General features: G+C 36.8%; 1 non-coding gene across 1 annotated transcript; it reads left to right on the top strand.

Annotated features, from left to right (window-relative positions):
- Nucleotides 1-10,507: 10,507 nt before the first annotated feature.
- LOC130977924 (small nucleolar RNA R71) lies at nt 10,508-10,611 on the top strand. The gene has a single exon (XR_009085594.1). It is a non-coding gene; the product is annotated as a small nucleolar RNA R71 (small nucleolar RNA).
- The last annotated feature ends 11,734 nt before the right edge of the window (nt 10,612-22,345 follow it).

Raw genomic sequence — 22,345 nt, 5'->3', positions numbered from 1 at the left:
CTATATAAACCCCTTCATACTCCTTCATTTTCACACATTACCAACACTACTTCTACCCCTTGGCCGAACTACATACCACCCTCCATCTCCTCTATTTTCTTTTTATTCCCATTCTTTCTTTCTTCTTTTGCTCGGGGACGAGCAAACCTTTTAAGTTTGGTGTGGTAAAAGCATTACTTTTTGCTTTTCCATAACCATTTATGGCACCTAAGGCCGGAGAAACCTTTAGAAAGAGGAAAGGGAAGGCAAAAGCTTCCACCTCCGAGTCATGGGAGATGGAAAGATTCATCTCAAAGGTCCATCAAGACCACTTCTATGAAGTTGTGGCCAAGAAGAAGGTGATCCCTGAGGTCCCTTTCATGCTCAAAAGGAATGAGTATCCGGAGATCCGACATGAGATTCGAAGAAGAGGTTGGGAAGTTCTTACTAACTCCATTCAACAAGTTAGAAACTTAATGGTTCAAGAGTTCTATGCAAACGCATAGATCACTAAGAACCATGATCAACGTATGAACCCAAATCCAAAAAATTGGCTTACAATGGTTCAGGGGAAATACTTAGATTTCAGTCCGAAAAATGTAAGGTTGGCGTTCAACTTGCCAATGATGCAAGAAAATGCACGCCCCTAAACTAGAAGGGTCAACTTTGATCAAAGGTTGGACCAAGTCCTCATGGACATATGTGTGGAAGGAGCTCAATGGAAAAGAGACTCAAGAGGTAATCCGATTCAATTGAGAAGACCAGACCTTAAGCCTGTGGCTAGAGGATGGTTGGAGTTCATCCAACGCTCCATTATTCCTACTAGCAACCGATCCGAAGTAACTGTGGATCGGGCCATCATGATCCATAGCATCATGATTGGAGAGGAAGTGGAAGTTCATGAGATCATACCTCTAGAACTCTACAAGGTGGCTGACACGTCCTCCACTTTGGCAAGGTTAGCCTTTCCTCATCTCATTTGTCACCTATATAATTCAGCTGAGATTGACATAGAGGAAGACATCCTCATTAAAGAGGACAAGCCCGTCACCAAAAAGAGGATGGAGCAAACAAGAGAGCCCGCTCATGGACCTCAATAAGAGCATGAGGAAGTCCCTCATCAAGAAATCCCTGAGATGCCCCAAGTGATACATTTTCCTCCACACAATTATTGGGAGCAACTCAACACTTCTTTGGGAGATTTGAGTTCCAATATGGAGCAACTAAGGATGGGGAACCAAGAGCACTCCATTATTCTCCATGAAATTAGAGAGGACCAAATAGCCATGAAGGAAGAGCAACATAGGCAAGAAAGAGACATTAAGGAGCTCAGGTGTTCCATTGGATCTTGAAGAGGAAGAAATAGCCGCCATCACTAAGGTGGACCCGTTCTTTGATTTCCTTGTTCTTATCCTTCTATTTTTTGATTTTATGCTTTATGTGTTATCTATGTTTATGTCTTCATTACATGATCATTAGTGTCTATGTCTTAAAGCTATGAATAATTCCATGAATCCTTCACCTCTCTTAAATGAAAAATATGCCTAATTACAAAAGAACAAGAAGTACTTGAATTTCAAATTTTATCTTAAAATTTGTTTAACTAATTTGATATGGTAGCAATACTTTTTGTTTTCTGAATGAATGCTTGAACAGTGCATATTTTTCATAGTGAAGTTTATGAATGTTAAAATTGTTGGCTCTTGAAAGAATGATGAACAAAGAGAAATGTTATTGATAATTTGAAAAATCATAAAATTGATTCTTGAAGTAAGAAAAAGCAGTGAAAAAGAGAAAATAGCGAAAAAAAGAGAAAAAAATGGCGAAAAAGAAAAAGAAAGAACAAGAAAAAGCAAGCAGAAAAAGCCAATAGCCCTTTAAACCAAAAGGCAAGGGTAAAAAGGATCAAAGGCTTTGAGCATCAGTGGAAAGAAGGGCCCAAAGGAATAAATCCTAGCCTAAGCGGCTAAATCAAGCTGTCCCTAACCATGTGCTTGTGTCATGAAGGTCCAAGTGAAAAGCTTGAGACTGAGTGGTTAAAGTCGTGATCCAAAGTAAAAGAGTGTGCTTAAGAACTCTGGACACCTCTAACTGGGGAATTTAGCAAAGCTGAGTCACAATCTGAAAAGGTTCACCCAGTTATGCGTCTGTGGCATTTATGTATCCGGTGGTAATACTGAAAAACAAAGTGCTTAGGGCCACGGCCAAGACTCATAAAGTAGCTGTGTTCAAGAATCAACATACTGAACTAAGAGAATCAATAACACTATCCAAAATTCTAAGTTCCTATAGATGCCAATCATTCAAAATTTTAAAGAATAAAGTGAGATGCCAAAACTGTTCAGAAGCAAAAAGCTACTAGCCCCGCTCATCTAATTGGGACTAAGTTTCATTGATATTGTGAGATTCATTGTATATTCTCTTCTTTTTATTCTATTTTGTTTTCAGTTTCTTGGGGACAAGCAACAATTTAAGTTTGGTGTTGTGATGAGCGGATAATTTATATGCTTTTTGGCATTGTTTTTAGGTAGTTTTTAGTAAGATCTAGCTACTTTTTAGTATATTTTTATTAGTTTTTAATAAAAATTCACATTTCTAGAATTTACTATTAGTTTGTGTATTTTTCTGTGATTTCAGGTATTTTCTGGCTGAAATTGAGGGACCTGAGCAAAAATCTGATTCAGAGACTGAAAAAGGACTGAAGATGCTAATGGATTCTGACCTCTCTGCACTCGAAGTGGATTTTCTGGAGCTACAGAAATCCAACTGGCGCGCTCTCAATTGCATTGGAAAGTAGACATCCTGGGCTTTCCGGTAATATATAATAGTTCCTACTCTGCTCGAGTTTTGATGACGCAAATTGGCGTTTAAACGCCAACTTCCTGCCCTATTCTAGCGTTAAACGCCGGAACTGAGTTACAAGCTGGAGTTAAACGCCCAAACTGGCACCAAAGCTAGCGTTTAACTCTAAGAAAAGTCTCTACATATGAATGCTTCAATGCTCAGCCCAAAGCACACACCAAGTGGGCCCGAAAGTGGATTTATGCATCATTTACTTATTTATGTAACCATAGTAACTAGTTTAGTATAAATAGGACTTTTTACTATTGTACTCATATCTTTGGACGTTTAGTCTTTAGACCTAGGTCTTGGTCATTCTAGTTCCCTCTCTGGGGCCGAAACCAATGAACACCATTATCACTTATGTATTTCCAACGGGGGAGTTTCTACACCTCATAGATTAAGGTGTGAAGCTCTGATGTTCCTCATGAATTAATGCAATTACTATTGTTTTCTATTCAATTCAAGCTTATTCTTATTCTAAGATATTCACTCGCACTTTAACCTGATGAATGTGATTATCCGTGACACTCATCACCATTCTCAACTTATGAACGCGTGCCTAACAACCACTTCCGTTCTACCTGCGAAAGCTAGAGTGTGTATCTCTTGGGTTTCTAATTAACGATTCATATTGTTTTCCCTCTGACAATGGGGCATCTGAATATGAGATTAGAACCTTCGTGGTATAGGCTAGAAACAGTTGGCAGCATCCCTGAGATTCGGAAAGTTTAAACCTTGTCTGTGGTATTCCGAGTAGGATCTGGGAGGGATGACTGTGATGAGCTTTAAACTCGCGACTGTGGGGCGCAGTGACAGTGCGCAAAAGGATCATTGGATCTTATTCTGACACGATCAAGAACCGACAGCTGATTAGTGGTGCACGAAATTGTGATTCCTTTGTTATTCCATTTTGCAAAATTCATTGCTTTTCATTCCCTGGAAATGGCACCAAAAACAGGATGCCAATACCATGGTTTCTATATAATGTTTCACAACTTCGCACAGCTAACCAGCAAGTGCACTGGGTCATCCAAGTAATACCTTACGTGAGTAAGGGTCGATCCCACGGAGATTGTTGGTATGAAGCAAGCTATGGTCACCTTGTAAATCTCAGTTAGGCGGATTAAATTGGTTTATGGATTTTCGAATAATTAATAATAAATAGAAAATAAAAAGGGATAGAAATACTTATGTAAATCAATAGTGGGAATTTCAGATAGGTGTATGGAGATGCTGTGTTCCTCTTGAAACTCTACTTCACTACTCACTCTTCCTTCAATCCTTCTTACTCCTTTCCATGGCAAGCTGTATGTAGGGCATCACCATCATCAATGGCTACTTTTAATCCTCTCGGGAAAATGGTCTTATGCGCTGTCACTGCACGGCTAATCGTCTGGAGGCATCACCCTTGTTGATAGCTACATCCCATCCTCTCAGTGAAAATGGTCCAAATGCTCTGTCACAGCACGGCTAATCATCTGTCGGTTCTCAATCAGGTTGGAGTAGAATCCATTGATTCTTTTGTGTTTGTCATCACGCCCAGCCTTCAGGAGTTTGAAGCTCGTCACAGTCATTCAATACCGGAATCCTACTCGGAATACCACAGACAAGGTTAGACTTTCCGGATTCCCAGGATCCTACTCGAAATACCACAGACAAGGTTAGACTTTCTGGATCCCCATGAATGCCGCCATCTATCTAGCTTATACCACGAAGATTCTGTTGGGGAATCTAAGAGATATGCGCCCGGCCTAAGGTAGAACGGAAGTGGTTGTCAATCACGCGCGTTCATAGGTGAGAATGATGATGAGTGTCACGGATCATCACATTCATCAAAGTGTTGTGCAACGTATATCTTGGAATAAGAATAAGAGAGAATTGAATGGAAAGTAATAATAATTGTATTGAAACTTGAGGTACAGCAGAGCTCCACACCCTTAATCTATGGTGTGTAGAAACTCCACCGTTGAAAATACATAAGTGAAAGGTTCAGGCATGGCCGAATGGCCAGCCCCCATGATCTGAGAACTATGCGCCCCCAGATGTTCTTTAGATCTAAAGTGATCAAAAAGATGTCTAATACATTAGTTAAATGTCCTATATATACTAGACTAGCTACTAGGGTTTACATGAGTAAGTAATTGATGCATAAATCCACTTCCGGGGCCCACTTGGTGTATGCTTGGGCTGAGCTTGATCTATCCACGAGCTGAGGCTTCTCTTGGAGTTGAACTCCAAGTTATGACGTGTTTTGGGCGTTCAACTCCGGATCATGACGTGTTTCTGGCGTTTAACTCCAGACAGCAGCATGTACTTGGCGTTCAACGCCAAGTTACGTCGTCAATTTCCAAATAAAGTATGAACTATTATATATTGCTGGAAAGCTCTGGATGTCTACTTTCCAACGCCATTGAGAGCGCGCCAGTTGAAGTTCTGTAGCTCCAGAAAATCCATTTTGAGTGCAGGGAGGTCAGATTCCAACAGCATCAGCAGTCCTTTTGTCAGCCTTTTTCAGAGTTTTGCTCAAGTCCCTCAATTTCAGCCAGAAATTACCTGAAATCACAGAAAAACACACAAACTCATAGTAAAGTCCAGAAATGTGAATTTAACATAAAAACTAATGAAAACATCCCTAAAAGTAGCTTGAACTTACTAAAAACTATCTAAAAATAATGGCAAAAAGCGTATAAATTATCCGCTCATCACAACACCAAACTTAAATTGTTGCTTGTCCCCAAGCAACTGAAAATCAAATAGGATAAAAAGAAGAGAATATACTATAAATTCCAGAATATCAATGAATATTAATTATAATTAGATGAGCGGGACTTGTAGCTTTTTGCTTCTGAACAGTTTTGGCATCTCACTTTTTCCTTTGAAGTTTAGAATGATTGGCTTCTCTAGGAACTTAGACTTTCGGATAGTGTTATTGACTTTCCTAGTTAAGCATGTTGATTCTTGAACACAGCTACTTATGAGTCTTGGCCGTGGCCCTAAGCACTTTGTTTTTCAGTATTACCACCGGATACATAAATGCCACAGACACATAACTGGGTGAACCTTTTCAGATTGTGACCCAGCTTTGCTAGAGTCCCCAGTTAGTGGTGTCCAGAGCTCTTAAGCACACTCTTTTTGCTTTGGATCACGACTTTAACCACTTAGTCTCAAGCTTTTTACTTGGACCTTCATGACACAAGCACATGGTTAGGGACAGCTTGATTTAGCCGCTTAGGCCTGGATTTTATTTCCTTGGGCCCTCCTATCCATTGATGCTCAAAGCCTTGGATCCTTTTTACCCTTGCCTTTTGGTTTTAAGGGCTATTGGCTTTTTCTGCTTGCTTTTTCTTTTTTTTTTTTCTATTTTTTTTGCCAATTATTATTATTATTTTTTTTATTTTTTTCGCAAGCTTCTTCTTTTTCACTGCTTTTTCTTGCTTCAAGAATCAATTTCATGATTTTTTAGATTGTCAATAACATTTCTCTTGTTCATCATTCTTTCAAGAGCCAACAGTTTTAACATTCATAAACAACAAGATCAAAATTATGCACTGTTCAATCATTCATTCAGAAAACAAAAAGTATTGTCACCACATCAATATAATTAAACTAAATTCAAGGATAAATTCGAAATTTATGTACTTCTTGTTCTTTTGAATTAAAACATTTTTCATTTAAGAGAGGTGAAGGATTAATGGATTTATTCATAGCTTTAAGACATGGTTACATACTAATGATCATGAAGTAAAGACACACAACATTAAAAACCGAAAACAGAAAGAAATAAAGAACAAGGAATGAATCCACTTTTAGTGGCGTCTTCTTCTTGAAGGACCAACAATGTCCTTAAGCTCTTCTATGTCCCTTCCTTGCCTTTGTTGCTCCTCCCTCATTGCCCTTTGGTCTTCTCTTATTTCTTGGAGAATGATGGAGTGCTCATGATGTTCCACCCTTAATTGTTCCACATTGTGACTCAAATCTTCTAAGGAAGTGTTGAGTTGTTCCCAATAGTTGTTGGGAGGAAAGTGCATCCCTTGAGGCATCTCAGGGATTTCTTGATGATGAGCTTTCTCATGCATCTCTTGAGAACCGTGAAGGGTCTCTCTTGCTTGCTCCATCCTTTTCTTGGTGATGGGCTTATCCTCTTCAATGGAGATGTCTCCTTCTATGATAACTCCAGCTGAGTAATATAGATGGCAAATAAGGTGAGGAAAAGCTAGCCGTGCCATGGGTGAGGGCTTGTCGGCTATTTTGTAGATTTCATTGGAGATGACCTCATGAACTTCTACTTCCTCTCCAATCATGATGCCATGAATCATGATGGCCCGATCCACAGTAACTTCAGATCGGTTGCTAGTGGGAATGATGGAGCGTTGAATGAACTCCAACCATCCTCTAGCTACAGGCTTGAGGTCCAGTCTTCTTAGTTGGACTGGCTTGCCTTTGGAGTCTCTCTTCCATTGAGCACCTTCCACACATATATCCATAAGGACTTGGTCCAACCTCTGATTAAAGTTGACCCTTCTAGTGTAGGGGCGTTCATCTCCTTGCATCATGGGCAAGTGGAATGCCAACCTCACATTTTTCGGACTAACATCTAAGTATTTCCCCCGAACCATTGTGAGATAATTCTTTGGACTCGGGTTCATACTTTGATCATGGTTCCTAGTGATCCATGCATTGGCATAGAACTCTTGAACCATTAAGATTCCGACTTGTTGCATGGGGTTGGTTAGGACTTCCCAACCTCTTCTTCGGATTTCATGTCGGATCTCCGGATACTCATTTTTCTTGAGCTTGAAAGGGACCTCAGGGATCACCTTCTTCTTTGCCACAACATCATAGAAGTGGTCTTGATGGCTCTTGGAGATGAATCTTTCCATCTCCCATGACTCGAAGGTGGAAGCTTTTGTCTTCCCTTTTCCTTTTCTAGAGGATTCTCCGGCCTTAGGTGCCATTGATGGTAATGGAAAAACAAAAAGCTTATGCTTTTACCACACCAAACTTAAAATATTGCTCGTCCTCGAGCAATAAAAGAAAGAAGAGAAGAAGAAGAAGAAGAAGAAGAAAAAGAAGAAGAATAAGAGAATATGGTAGAGAGGAAGAGATGTAGGTTCGGCCTAGGTGAAGAAGAGGGGGTTGTGTTTTGTGAAAATGAAGTAGAATGGAAGGGTATTTATAGGGAGAGGGGGTAGTGTGTATTCGGCCATTTAGGGTGGGAATGGGTGGGAAATTGGTTTTGAATTTTTGAAGGTAGGTGGTGTTTATGGGGAAGAGTGGATGGATGTGAGTGGTGAAGGGGGTGATTGGGAAGAGGAATTGAGGTGATTGGTGAAGGGTGTTGCGAAGTGTGACATGGGGAAGAGTAATCACAAAAACTAGGATTAGGAGGTGAGGTGGGAATATGGTTGGTGGGGATCTTGTGGGGTCCACAGATCCTGAGGTGATTCTGTAGGGTCCACAGATCCTGAGGTGTCAAGGAATTCCATCCCTGCACCAAATAGGCATGTAAAATGCCTTTGCGCACCATTCTGGCGTTCAAACGCCCATTGGTGCACGTTCTGGGCGTTCCACGCCCACATGTAACATGTTTCTGGCGTTGAACGCCAGTTTCATGCTTGTTACTGGCGTTCAGCGCCAGCTTTTCCTTTCTAGGCACATTCCTGGCGTTCAGCGCTAGAATGTTGCTTGTTTCTGGCGTTCAGCGCCAGAATGATGCTCTGTTCTGGCGTTGAATGCCGGCCAGATGCATCTTACTGGCGTTGAACGCCAGCCTGTGCTTCCTCCAGGGTGTGATTTTTTTCTTCTGCTGTTTTTGATTCTATTTTTAATTTTTATGATTTTTTCGTGACTCCTCATGATCATGTACCTAATAAAACACAAAATAACAATAAAATAAAATAAAATAAAATAAAAATTAGATAAATAAAATTAGGTTGCCTCCCAACAAGCGCTTCTTTAATGTCAATAGCTTGACAGTGGCTCTCATGGAGCCACAAGATGATCAGGTCAATGTTGTATAGTCCCAACACCAAACTTAGAGTTTGGATATGGGGTCTTAACACCAAACTTAGAGTTTGGTTGTGGCCTCCCAACACCAAATTTAGAGTTTGACTGTGGGGGCTCTTCTTGACTCTGAACTGAGAGAAGCTCTTCATGCTTACTCTCTTTTGTCACAGAGGGATGGCCATGTGCCTTAAACACAAGGTAGTCCCCATTCAATTGAAGGACTAATTCGCCTCTATTGACATCTATCACAGCTCCTGCTGTGGCTAGGAAAGGTCTTCCAAGGATGATGCAATCATCCTCTTCCTTCTTAGTGTCTAAGATTATGAAATCAGCAGGGATGTAAAGGCCTTCAACCTTTACTAACACGTCCTCTACTATTCCATAAGCTTGTCTTAATGACTTGTCTACCAATTGTAATGAGAACAAGGCAGGTTGTACCTCAATGATCCCCAGCTTCTCTATTACAGAGAGTGGCATAAGATTTATCCCTGACCCCAGATCACATAGAGCTTTTTCAAAGGTCATGGTGCCTATGGTACAAGGTATTAAGAACTTGCCAGGATCTTGTTTCTTTTGAGGTAAAATTTGCGGAATCCAGGTATCCAGTTCACTAATGAGTAAGGGAGGTTCACTTTCCCCAGTCTCATTACCAAACAACTTGGCATTCAGCTTCATGATAGCTCCTAAATATTGAGCAACTTGCTCTCCAGTTACATCTTCATCCTCTTCTGAGGAAGAATAGTCTTCAGAGCTCATGAATGGCAGAAGGAGATTTAATGGAATCTCTATGGTCTCTATATGAGCCTCAGATTCCCTTGGATCCTTAATAGGAAACTCCTTCTTGCTTGAGGGACGTCCCAGGAGGTCTTCCTCACTAGGATTTTCGTCCTCCTCCTCCCTTGTGCATTCGGCCATATTGATTATATCAATGGCCTTGCACTCTCCTTTTGGATTCTCTTCTGTATTGCTTGGGAGAATACTGGGAGGAGTTTCAATAGCTTTCTTACTCAGCTGGCCCACTTGTGCCTCTAGATTTCTAATGGAGGATCTTGTTTCACTCATGAAACTGAAAGTGGCCTTTGACAGATCAGAGACTAGATTGGCTAAATTAGAAGTGTTTTGTTTAGAGTTCTCTGTTTGTTGCTGAGAAGATGATGGATATGGCTTGCTATTGCTCAGCCTATTGCGTCCACCATTGTTAAAGCCTTGTTGAGGCTTTTGTTGATCCTTCCATGAGAAATTTGGATGATTTCTCCATGATGAGTTATAGGTGTTTCCATAAGGTTCACCCATGTAATTAACCTCTGCCATGGCAGGATTCTCAGGATCATAAGCTTCTTCAGAAGCTGCCTCTCTAGTACTGTTGGATGCATGTTGCCATCCATTCAGATTTTGAGAGATCATGTTGACCTGTTGAGTCAACACTTTGTTCTGAGCCAATATGGCATTCAGAGCATCAATTTCAAGAACTCCTTTCTTCTGAGGTATCCCATTATTCACGGAATTCCTCTCAGAGGTGTACATGAATTGGTTGTTTGCAACCATATCAATGAGTTCTTGAGCCTCTTCAGGCGTTTTCTTTAGGTGAATAGATCCACCTGCAGAATGGTCCAATGACATTTTCGAAAATTCAGAGATACCATAATAGAATATATCTAATATGGTCCATTCTGAAAACATGTCAGATGGACATCTTTTGGTCAGCTGCTTGTATCTTTCCCAAGCTTCATAGAGGGATTCACCATCTTTTTGTTTGAAGGTTTGAACATCCATTCTCAGCTTGCTCAGCTTTTGAGGAGGAAAGAATTTATCCAAGAAGGCTGTGACCAGCTTATCCCAGGAGTCCAGACTATCCTTAGGTTGTGAATCCAACCATATTCTAGCTCTGTCTCTTACAGCAAAAGGGAAAAGCATGAGTCTGTAGACTTCAGGATCAACTCCATTCGTCTTTACAGTCTCACAGATCTGCAAGAACTCAGTTAAAAACTGATAAGGATCTTCAGATAGAAGTCCATAAAACTTGCAGTTTTGTTGCATTAAGGCAACTAGCTGAGGTTTTAGCTCAAAGTTGTTGGCTCCAATGGCAGGAATGGAGATGCTTCTTCCATCAAATTTGGACGTTGGCTTTGTGAAGTCACCAAGCATTCTCCTTGCATTATTATTATTTTCGGCTGCCATCTCCTTCTCTTGTTTGAAAATTTCTGAAAGGTTGTTTCTGGATTGTTGTAATTTAGTTTCTCTTAGTTTCCTTTTCAGAGTCCTTTCAGGTTCAGGATCAACTTCAACAAGAGTGCCTTTTTCCCTGTTCCTGCTCATATGAAAGAGAAGAAAACAAGAAAAGAAGAGGAATCCTCTATGTCACAGTATAGAGATTCCTTTGTGTTAGTAGAAAAAGAGAAGGGGGAAGAGTGAAAAAGAATTCGGATTTTTAGATGAAGAGAGGTGAAGAGAAGTGTTAGTAATTAAATAATTAAATAGAAGAAGAGAAAAGGAATAGAATTCGAAAATAATTTTAAAAAAAATGTGTTAGTAATTTCGAAAATTAAAGGAAGAAATAAAATTAAAATTAAAATTTGAAACAATTAGTTAATTAAAAAGAATTTTTGAAAAAGGGATGAGATATTTTCGAAAATTAGAGAGGGAAAAGTAGTTAGGTGGTTTTGAAAAAGATAAGAAACAAACAAAAAGTTAATTAGTTGGTTGAAAAAGATATTAAAATCAAATTGAAAAGATAAGAAGATAAGAAGTTAGATAAGATCTTTTGAAATCAAATTTTTGAAAAAGTTAAAATTTTGAAAAAGATATGATAAAAAGATAAGATAGAAGAAAATATGATTGAAAAATATTTTAATTTTAAAATTAAAATTTAATTACTTCACTAACAAGAAACTACAAGATAAGATTCTAGAATTTAAAGATTGAACCTTTCTTAACAAGAAAGTAACAAACTTCAAATTTTTGAACCAATCACATTAATTGTTGGTGAATTTTCGAAAATTTGATATAAAGATAAGAAAAAGATTTTGAAAATATTTAGAAAAAGATTTTTTTTTAAATTTTCAAAAAAAAGGAAAAAAATTGGAAAAGATATGATTTTTGAAAAAGATTTTCAAAAGATAAAATTTTTAAAATTTGAAAATTTGACTTGACTTGTAAGAAACAACTAATTTTGAAAATTTTTGACTAAGTCAACTCAAATTTTCGAAATTTTGAGAGAAAAAAGGAAAAGATTTTTTTTTTATTTTTGAATTTTTAATGATGAGAGAGAAAAACAACAAAAATACTCAATGCATGAAATTTTTAGATCAAAACAATGAATGCATGCAAGAATGCTATGAATGTCAAGATGAACACCAAGAACACTTTGAAGATCATGATGAACATCAAGAACATAATTTTGAAAAATTTTTGATGCAAAGAAAATATGCAAGATAAATCTGTAATGCATGGACTCTAATAAACAAAAAATGCATATGAAAAACAACAAACAACACAAAACAAGAAAACATCAAGATCAAACAAGAAGACTTACCAAGAACAACTTGAAGATCATGAAGAACACTTTGAATGCATGGAATTTTCGAAAATATGCTAGAAAAATTTTTTTTAAGCATGCAATTGACACCAAACTTAAAAATTGACTCAAGACTCAAACAAGAAACACAAAATATTTTTGGTTTTTATGATTTTCTAATTTTTTTGTATTTTTATTAATTTTTTTTCGAAAATATTCTTTAGAAAAACGAAAATAAGAGAAAAATTTTGAAAACTTTTTGAAAAGAAAATAAAAAGAAAATTACCTAATCTGAGCAACAGGATGAACCGTCAGTTGTCCATACTCGAACAATCCCCGGCAACGGCGCCAAAAACTTGGTGCACGAAATTGTGATTCCTTTGTTATTCCATTTTGCAAAATTCATTGCTTTTCATTCCCTGGCAATGGCGCCAAAAACAGGATGCCAATACCATGGTTTCTATATAATGTTTCACAACTTCGCACAGCTAACCAGCAAGTGCACTGGGTCATCCAAGTAATACCTTACGTGAGTAAGGGTCGATCCCACGGAGATTGTTGGTATGAAGCAAGCTATGGTCACCTTGTAAATCTCAGTTAGGCGGATTAAATTGGTTTATGGATTTTCAAATAATTAATAATAAATAGAAAATAAAAAGGGATAGAAATACTTATGTAAATCAATAGTGGGAATTTCAGATAGGTGTATGGAGATGCTGTGTTCCTCTTGAAACTCTACTTCACTACTCACTCTTCCTTCAATCCTTCTTACTCCTTTCCATGGCAAGCTGTATGTAGGGCATCACCATCATCAATGGCTACTTTTAATCCTCTCGGGAAAATGGTCCTATGCGCTGTCACTGCACGGCTAATCATCTGTCGGTTCTCAATCAGGTTGGAGTAGAATCCATTGATTCTTTTGCGTTTGTCATCACGCCCAGCCTTCAGGAGTTTGAAGCTCGTCACAGTCATTCAATACTGGAATCCTACTCGGAATACCACAGACAAGGTTAGACTTTCCGGATTCCCAGGATCCTACTCGGAATACCACAGACAAGGTTAGACTTTCCGGATCCCCATGAATGCCGCCATCTATCTAGCTTATACCACGAAGATTCTGTTGGGGAATCTAAGAGATATGCGCCCGGCGTAAGGTAGAACGGAAGTGGTTGTCAATCACGCGCGTTCATAGGTGAGAATGATGATAAGTGTCACGGATCATCACATTCATCAAAGTGTTGTGCAACGTATATGTTGGAATAAGAATAAGAGAGAATTGAATGGAAAGTAATAATAATTGTATTGAAACTTGAGGTACAACAGAGCTCCACACCTTTAATCTATGGTGTGTAGAAACTCCACCGTTGAAAATACATAAGTGAAAGGTTCAGGCATGGCCGAATGGCCAGCCCCCATGATCTGAGAACTATGCGCCCCCAGATGTTCTTTAGATCTAAAGTGATAAAAAAGATGTCTAATACATTAGTTAAATGTCCTATATATACTAGACTAGCTACTAGGGTTTACATGAGTAAGTAATTGATGCATAAATCCACTTCCGGGGCCCACTTGGTGTATGCTTGGGCTGAGCTTGATCTATCCACGAGCTGAGGCTTCTCTTGGAGTTGAACTCCGAGTTATGACGTGTTTTGGGCGTTCAACTCCGGATCATGACGTTTTTCTGGCGTTTAACTCCAGACAGCAGCATGAACTTGGCGTTCAACGCCAAGTTACGTCGTCAATTTCCGAATGAAGTATGGACTATTATATATTGCTGGAAAGCCCTGGATATCTAATTTCCACCGCCGTTAAGAGCGCGCCAATTGGAGTTCTGTAGCTCCAGAAAATCCATTTCGAGTGCAGGGAGGTCAGATTCCAACAGCATCAGCAGTCCTTTTGTCAGCCTTTTTCAGAGTTTTGCTCAAATCCCTCAATTTCAGCCAGAATTTACCTGAAATCACAGAAAAACACACAAACTCATAGTAAAGTCCAGAAATGTGAATTTAACATAAAAACTAATGAAAATATCCCTAAAAGTAGCTTGAACTTACTAAAAACTACCTAAAAACAATGCCAAAAAGCGTATAAATTATCCGCTCATCAATTAGCCATGCGGTAGCTGTGCCTGGTGTTTTTCATCCGAGACGAGAAATTCAACTGTTGATTAGCCGTACAAAAACCGTGGAGGACCATTTTCACTGAGAGGACAGGAGGTAGCCATTGACAACGGTGATCCCCAACATACAACTTGCCATGGAAAGAAGTATGAATGATTGAATGAGGACAATAGGAAAGCAGAGATTCAGAAGGAATAACGCATCTCCATACGCTTATCTGAAATTCCCACCAATGAATTACATAAGTATCTCTATCTTTATTTTATGTTTATTTATCTTTTAATTATCAAAACTCCATAACCATTTGAATTCGCCTGACTGAGATTTACAAGATGACCATAGCTTGCTTCAAGCCAACAATCTCCGTGGGATCGACCCTTGCTCACGTAAGGTATTACTTGGACGACCCAGTGCACTTATTGGTCAGCTACGCGGAGTTGTGAAGAAAGTGTGTGAGATCACGATTTCGTGTACCATCGTGCTTATCCATTCTGACATTCACATTTTCTAATTTTGAAGAATTGGTGAATATTTTATCTTAAATTATATTAGCAATAGTTTATATAATTAATTTAGAAGTAAAAGAAATGGAAATACATTTTACTATGGTTAAATTGAAAATAATTTCCTCTATATAGAATAGGGGAATAATTATTCTATTTCATAAAAACATGTCTAATTGAGATAAAAAATATGTCTAATTGATTAACTAGATTAAAAATGACTAGATTATAACTAAACTATTTATATTAATTTTTACACGAGAATAAAATAACCCTAAGCTAAAATATTTATTTCTAAACATAAAGCTTTGACTTATCGAAGTACTAGAAGCAAAAAATCATTTATAGTATTACAAAATTGCTTATAAAAAATAGAATGAAACATTGAATATGAAGGTGTAAATGCATAGAATAGTCAACAATTCAATCGGAAGGTGCTTTTCAGGCAAGAAACTCCAAAATATGCTGGTTTTATGCTACAGAAAGGCCAGCAAAGCATTAAAAATGGCCTTCAATATGTACGACTTCTGCTACTTTCTGTATTTCTAGCTGGATTGAAATAAGAGTGGGTCTGTACATCATTAAACATTTGTGATATTTAGTACTTACAAAATAGAAGTAACGTAAATAGAAAATCATAAAGCCTAGAAATTAACCTCTCAATAAGTGCTGTTAGATTTGGTTCCAACTCTATGCGATACTTGTTCAGATACGCATTTAATTCATCAGTTCCAAGTACCTATTCCAACACGATAGATTCAAGAACTAAACTTTTTCCAAGAGAACATATTATCAATCCACAATTTTCATCGCTTTTAGTTTTAGTAAATAAGCAGACCATTTGCCGTATGATAGCTATGAACCAACAAAATATACCTTCAGTTTTGAAGATACAATACAACATAATTTGGATGGACTTTACATTAAATGTTATGAATTCTCAAGGGCGAACACTGATACTTTTCGTTTCTTTATAGAAAGACAATAGTATCACAACAGAGAAAGAGACAGACTTTGGTATTGAATTAGTAAATTATAAAGGTGAAAAAAGTGAACTCTTTATATAGAATTATAGAAATTCATAAAAAAAATATTAAATCTATATTTCAGAATCAAAATTAAGCTACATAAAATTAGATAAGTTAAAGCCAACAAGGTGTTCCATATGACACTTTTGGAGCAACTCAATAATCTGCACAAAAATGTGATTTCTAGCAACAGTTAATTATCACAACACAGCCTAAAATATGATTCCTGGCAACACACAAAACATAAACTTTCTCTTGCTCTCCTAGCAGGTAAAAATGTACTTACGCTACATATTAAGCAACTGAAGTCTTGTGTTTAGGAACCTAATTCCTACAACTAACTAGCTATTATCCATGTCATAGGAAAATTAACACATATCAAATCATAGCAACATCCATACTAGTAATACATACAATACAATATCTTAAACACACGACCAAAAATAATAACTGATTAGCAAATAAACTCACTTTAGCGCACATTGGGTGCTTGTGCAACGTTAAAGGAGGATGCATCCTCCCACAAGACTAGTATCTGAATTACAAGTAGCTACTCTAAATTATTTTAGGAAAAACAACGCATAATGCTAGCAACAATCAACATATGTTTAGGAACCAAATCATCAGAATAGAAAACATACATTCAATCAGTGAGCAAAAAAAGATAATTGCAGGGAACCAAAATAAATTATACATACATACAGTCATTTTCATAGGATTAAGGATGTAAAGGCCACAACAAAAAACTGAGTGCAATCTTGTGTTTAGAAAATGTGATGAGATCTACAATTATAGTAACTTAATAGTAGACAATTATATTATTTATCAGGATCACAGACCTACCTAGAGAAGGAAGCATATTCTAAATTGTAGTTTAAGATGTGAAATCAATAATGCCTTGAGCTAATAGGTCACCCACTAAAAAATTTTCAAGTAACTATATGTATGCTATAGGTTATTATCTAACAGATCTCAGTAACTTTATGTGCATGATAACATCAACAGTAAGACATGAATCCCTTAAGGCCAAAATCAGAATAAAGAAGACTTGTGTGGTGGTGTCCTTTCTTTCATCAAGGATTGATTACAACTATCTTAGTGGCACTTGAACCCTCATCAAAGGTGCAAGAATCCCATATTCTCATTATATGTAAAGTAAACTTGCTAACAAGAATGCTAAGTTTGGGAAAGATTAATCACCAAATTCTAGGATCATGCATCATTTGGTATGTAAATTCACACTATGTAAATATATGTGCATCTACTAAAACTAATAGTTGAATTGATGTTAATGGTATGTCTATATTATTCCTGAAAAATATTTGCGTAATATAGGGCTTAAACTTGTCAATCAAAAGAGTCATGAGTTTTAACCCCATAGTTTGATAACCTTGTCTAGGAGGATTTATTTAGAAAGATAATCAATAATTTAACTAGAAATAGAATAAATTCCCAAAAAATGCAACAAATAAATAGCGCATTCTGCAACCTATGAGTAATAGTATATGAAACATGAAGGCTTTTCAGAAACAGAATCTGTGTAAAATCGGAAACTTATGTGGCAAAAATTGAAAAGGAGTAACCGAAATTAAATACGAGAACTATTATAGTCAAATGGAAAAATATAATGAATAATAATTAAAAAGACAGTGTAACTAAACTCATTTATACCTAAATTCAAATAAACAACTTAATTAAAATCTAAATTCAAAACCTAACTACTAAATAAGCAATTAAAAACCTAAATTAACTAGTAATTATACATAAAATTAATTACATCTTAATTATCAAGTAAAGATTAAAGAGGATTGAAGGAGCAAGAAAATAACTGAACAAGAGAACTAGAACTCACCAAGCCGTGGGATGATGAAACGATAGAACTGGCGAGAAAACGACTACGCAGGAAGAAGACGATGGCGCAGGCGAGAAGAGGACTGTGCAATGACAATGCAGGCGATAAAAGGATAAACCAGAGACGAGAAATTACATATGCATGATTTAGATTTGGATCAAAATCAGTATGAGAAGAAAGAACACAAAAGAAGGTTCCTCTTCTCCTCCGTTAGACTCACCTTAAAACAAAGAATAACAAATCCAACCCTAGAATTTGTTGAAACAAGAGAGAGATTTAAGGAGCGGAGGAGCACGATAGAGAGCGCCAGTGAGATTAAGAACGAGAATGCGAAGGAGAACGATAGAGAGCGCCAGTGAGATTAAGAACGAGAATGCGAAGGAGAACGGGATTTGGAGTGAGATTGAGAGCGCTAGCAGGTTTCCTAATCTTTCTTCCGCCCCAGCCGTTAGGTTAGGTCTCCGATTTGATTTCCAGTGTTATTGGAATAGGTAACAATTTTAAAGTTTTTTAAAGAAATTATATATATTTACTAACATTTTATTATAAATATTACTTTATATATAATTTTATAACAATCACTAACACTTTAACAAATTTTAAGCAATAAATGTTACCAAATATTCAAAATGTAGTAGTGGTAGGGTATCATTTTATAGACTTGAGAATATTTGAGGAAACAATATCTAAAGTCTTTTAAATGTGTTGTAGTTCAGTCTGAGTTAAAACTGTAGTCTGATAAGACTCAATACAAATAATACTTTTTGTAAACTTATCTTAGAAGATTGAATGTAGGTATCTTATTCGAACCAGTATGCATCACTATGTATATTTTCTAAACTCCGTGACTCCTTATATTTTAGGTTTATCACTTCTTTTAGTTAAGAGATATAGTTGTCTCAAGTTATGCAGATACTTCAAATTCTACTCTAACCAACTTTGAAGTCTTCTAATAATCTTTAATATCTCAAATGGTATTTTAAAAGTATTAAGGATTGTTATTAAAACAATTCCTCTCTAGATAATAATGTTTATTTTTTTTATCTCAGAAGTTTTTTTGAGTTAACAAGCTAAATGATCTCTTTAACTATGTACTTATATTCTACTACATATAAATCCAAAAGGTTGATGAACAATTTATAGTTCACTTGCTTCAGGAAATTTTTCTTATAGCATGATTCAACCCTATTCTCGTGCTACATCATTGCCACCTTCAAACTCTAGGAAGAAATAAAAAAAATAATTTGCAACATAACAAAAATTTAAAATGTGGAAATTTTTGACAAATGTAGGATTAGGAGAATTATGGCATAGATGGCTCAAAAGTGATCCCAGATGTATGATAGAGTACATATAAATAAGAGATTTGAAAATGTTATTTCTGGATTACAAGGTTATTTAAGAGCCATTATAGGTGGTTTATATCTTTATTTAAGATGGCTCTCAATTATGTCTAAACTTATGATAATTATATCATTATATGTAGTAATTACCATGCCTCTCATTGTTATATGTTATAGGGTCTACCGTGGTGAAGAGTAGAAGATGTTCAATGTGTAGTGGGTTAGGATAGTGAAACACCTCCATGAAATGGTTGCATGCTGACATCTGCAACCAAGGTTCTCCAGCTAATTGGATCCCCAATAATATCCTTATAGATCTCATGGAGTATTTAACTAAAGAGAATTACCGAGATATGAAGGCCAAGGTAATGGCTAGTTGCACATCAAACATAGGAGAGTCGTTGCACATTAGCGACTTCAATATATACGAGGCCGCAAAAAAGAAAATGAAACCTAATACAATTAATTGTCTTAAGCAGTATGTTCTTTAGCTACATGCCTACATGTGTGTGTGGTATTTTATTTTTTATTTAGATATCAATAAGTGACTTCAAGTGTCTTATTATGGTAGGAGAGCGAGTTGTGTCGGCCACCTACTCAAAATAAGCTCTTCAAGAGAGTCCACACCAAAAAGGACAATCACCATAAGTGGGTTAATAAATGTCTTGAGGAGACCCACTTAAGTTTAATACCTCATGTTTTTCATGTTTCGTGTTATCTATATATAATTGTCTATCTAAATGTGTTTCTGTGTTTTCTATATGTGTTAGATTCACTTTCAAGAGAATTTGGTGAAAGCCACCAAAGAGTGTGCCACTCAAAGTATGGTGGGGGCTAGAACCACCTTCAATCTCGGAGGAGAAAGTATCAATGTAGACTCTTGGTGGTTGAAAGATTGGGAAGGTGTACAACATTCGACAATGGACCATTTCATCGTTAGTGGATCAATAGCAGACCTGAAGGAGCAAGTCACTTTGCTAACAGGGAGCTCTATTGACAGCTATAGCAGCGAGATGAGCGGATGAGGTGTGCAGAGTTGGAGGCACGCTAACATTAATGGAAGAAAGAGCAGAGGCATACTCATTAGAGGCAGCATAAGGAGATCACACACCTCTGGCAAACCTTTGACACCCAGAATGTAGAGGTAATTGATTGGAAAAGCACATCAGCTAGTTGTACACGTTCATGCAGTCAATGCAAAATGACTCTTGCATCAATGGCCTTTTCCATCTCCTTTCACAGCCAACAATGGTAACATGCAGGTCATGTGTAATGCCCTAAGTTTTTATATTCACATGCTGTTTTTTAAAAATTTGTTAGTCGATAATTAGTTTTATTTAACGAATCGGTTTTGAATTTTAAAAATAAAATAAATAATAATATAATATTATTATTATGTTATTATTTTATTTTACATGCTATCTTTAAAATAGAGTTTTGATAATAATATTATTATCAAGGTCGATATCCGCTGATATAAGTAAATATCGGCATTCTTTGATAAACATAGAGTTGCTAATGCTTCATCATATATTTTTATTTCTTATAAACATTATGTTATTAATGTCATTTATATTAGTAACTTATATATATTTATCCCTGTATGTATTATTACTTGTATTTTAATACATTAACCTTCATAATTATCCGTTTAAGATATTTATAATTTGAATCGCTGGCTCAGTAGCCCTAATGCGCGACACTTTACCCCAACCTTGACACATAATCATCATTTTCACCACTAATCATTCTCTTCTCATGCATGGCTGAACCATTTTGGAAAAAAAGAAAAGAAAAGAGAGAACCGGGAGAGAAAGAACGTGAACTCTATGGCCAGCCTCACTACAAGAAAAACGTTGAGTACTGTCGAATTTACCATCAAATTTTCTGTCGGACATTAGTGTAGAGTTTACTGGCAGATTTACCATCAGATATGGCAAGAAATTCGTTATGCTAAAATATTATCATCAGAATTGAGATTACGATGGAGACGTCGATGGTAATATTTGGAAGGAAAAAAGACAAATTTTGGCACGTTCAAATCGTCGGATCATCTGAAGGTAACCGTTCTTTAGTGAAACGTTGCGTTTTGGTCACAAGGATCACTTTACCGTCGGATTAATCCGATGGTAAAATTGGGGCTAAATTCAAACGTACAGCCCTTTTCCCTCACTAGTCCAAGTTCTCTATCTCTTCTCTCTCTGCTCTCGTGCTTTCTCTCTCCCCTTTCCCATTCTCTTATCGAAGGAAGTGCTATCGGCGTTGCTGCCACTTGCCGGTGCCTGTGGTGCCGCCGCTGTTGGACGATGCCACTGCTGGAGCTATCGGTCACTGCTGGATGATGCCGCTGTTCTTTGTGGCCACTGCCATCGGTGTCTCTGTCACTCCTAAAACCATGACGCCTCCAGCATTTTACAGCCACTATTGGAGGTAATTTTGGCATTTTTTAAAATTTTTTTAGATTTTTATGTGAGTTTAAATTTTTTATTAAATAGTTTATGAAATTATTGATTAAGTTAGTGTAATGAAGTTTGTGATTAGGATTTTGCATAGTTTCTTTTATTGGTTTTCATATTTTTTGTGACTTTAGGGTTTTGTTAGGGTTTTTTTCCAAATTATTGATTAAACTAGGGCAATAAGATTTGTGGTTAGGGTTTGGTTTAGGATTTTTAGTGTTTTCATATTTTTTTTGTGAATTTAGAGATTTGTTATGTATTTTATTATTAAATTATTGATTAAAATAGGGTAATAAAGTTTGTGATTATGATTTCTTATATTAATTTAACGTAAATAAAAACTATAATTAAGTTACGGTCAGTTAAATAGGGTGAGATTAAGAGTGTTCGACATTGTTGGATGACTTTGTGTAGTTTGTTGAATTAATTAGTGTCACCTTGTGACTTTAATAAGTTTTTTTATTAGGATAGTTCTTTGTTACTAAGATTAATTGGATTTCGCTTCTTCTGTATTTTGTGCATCCATGTTTTAGGTACATTTTCTATCTCTAACTATAATCAACTTTTTAAGTTTTATGTTGGACTTACTTTTCCTAGGATAGCATTTTAGAACAGAAGTGAGAGAAGGTTGCGTAGAGGCGCCTTCTCGAAACCCTTGTTTGTTGGAAAATTATGGAGTTATAAGGTTTGCGCACTAGAACGG

This window comes from Arachis stenosperma, chromosome 4 (assembly GCF_014773155.1).
Source record: "Arachis stenosperma cultivar V10309 chromosome 4, arast.V10309.gnm1.PFL2, whole genome shotgun sequence".
Classification (NCBI taxonomy): Eukaryota; Viridiplantae; Streptophyta; class Magnoliopsida; order Fabales; family Fabaceae; genus Arachis; species Arachis stenosperma.
Note: the sequence above shows the minus strand (reverse complement) of the source record. Positions and strands in the feature narration are given on the sequence as shown.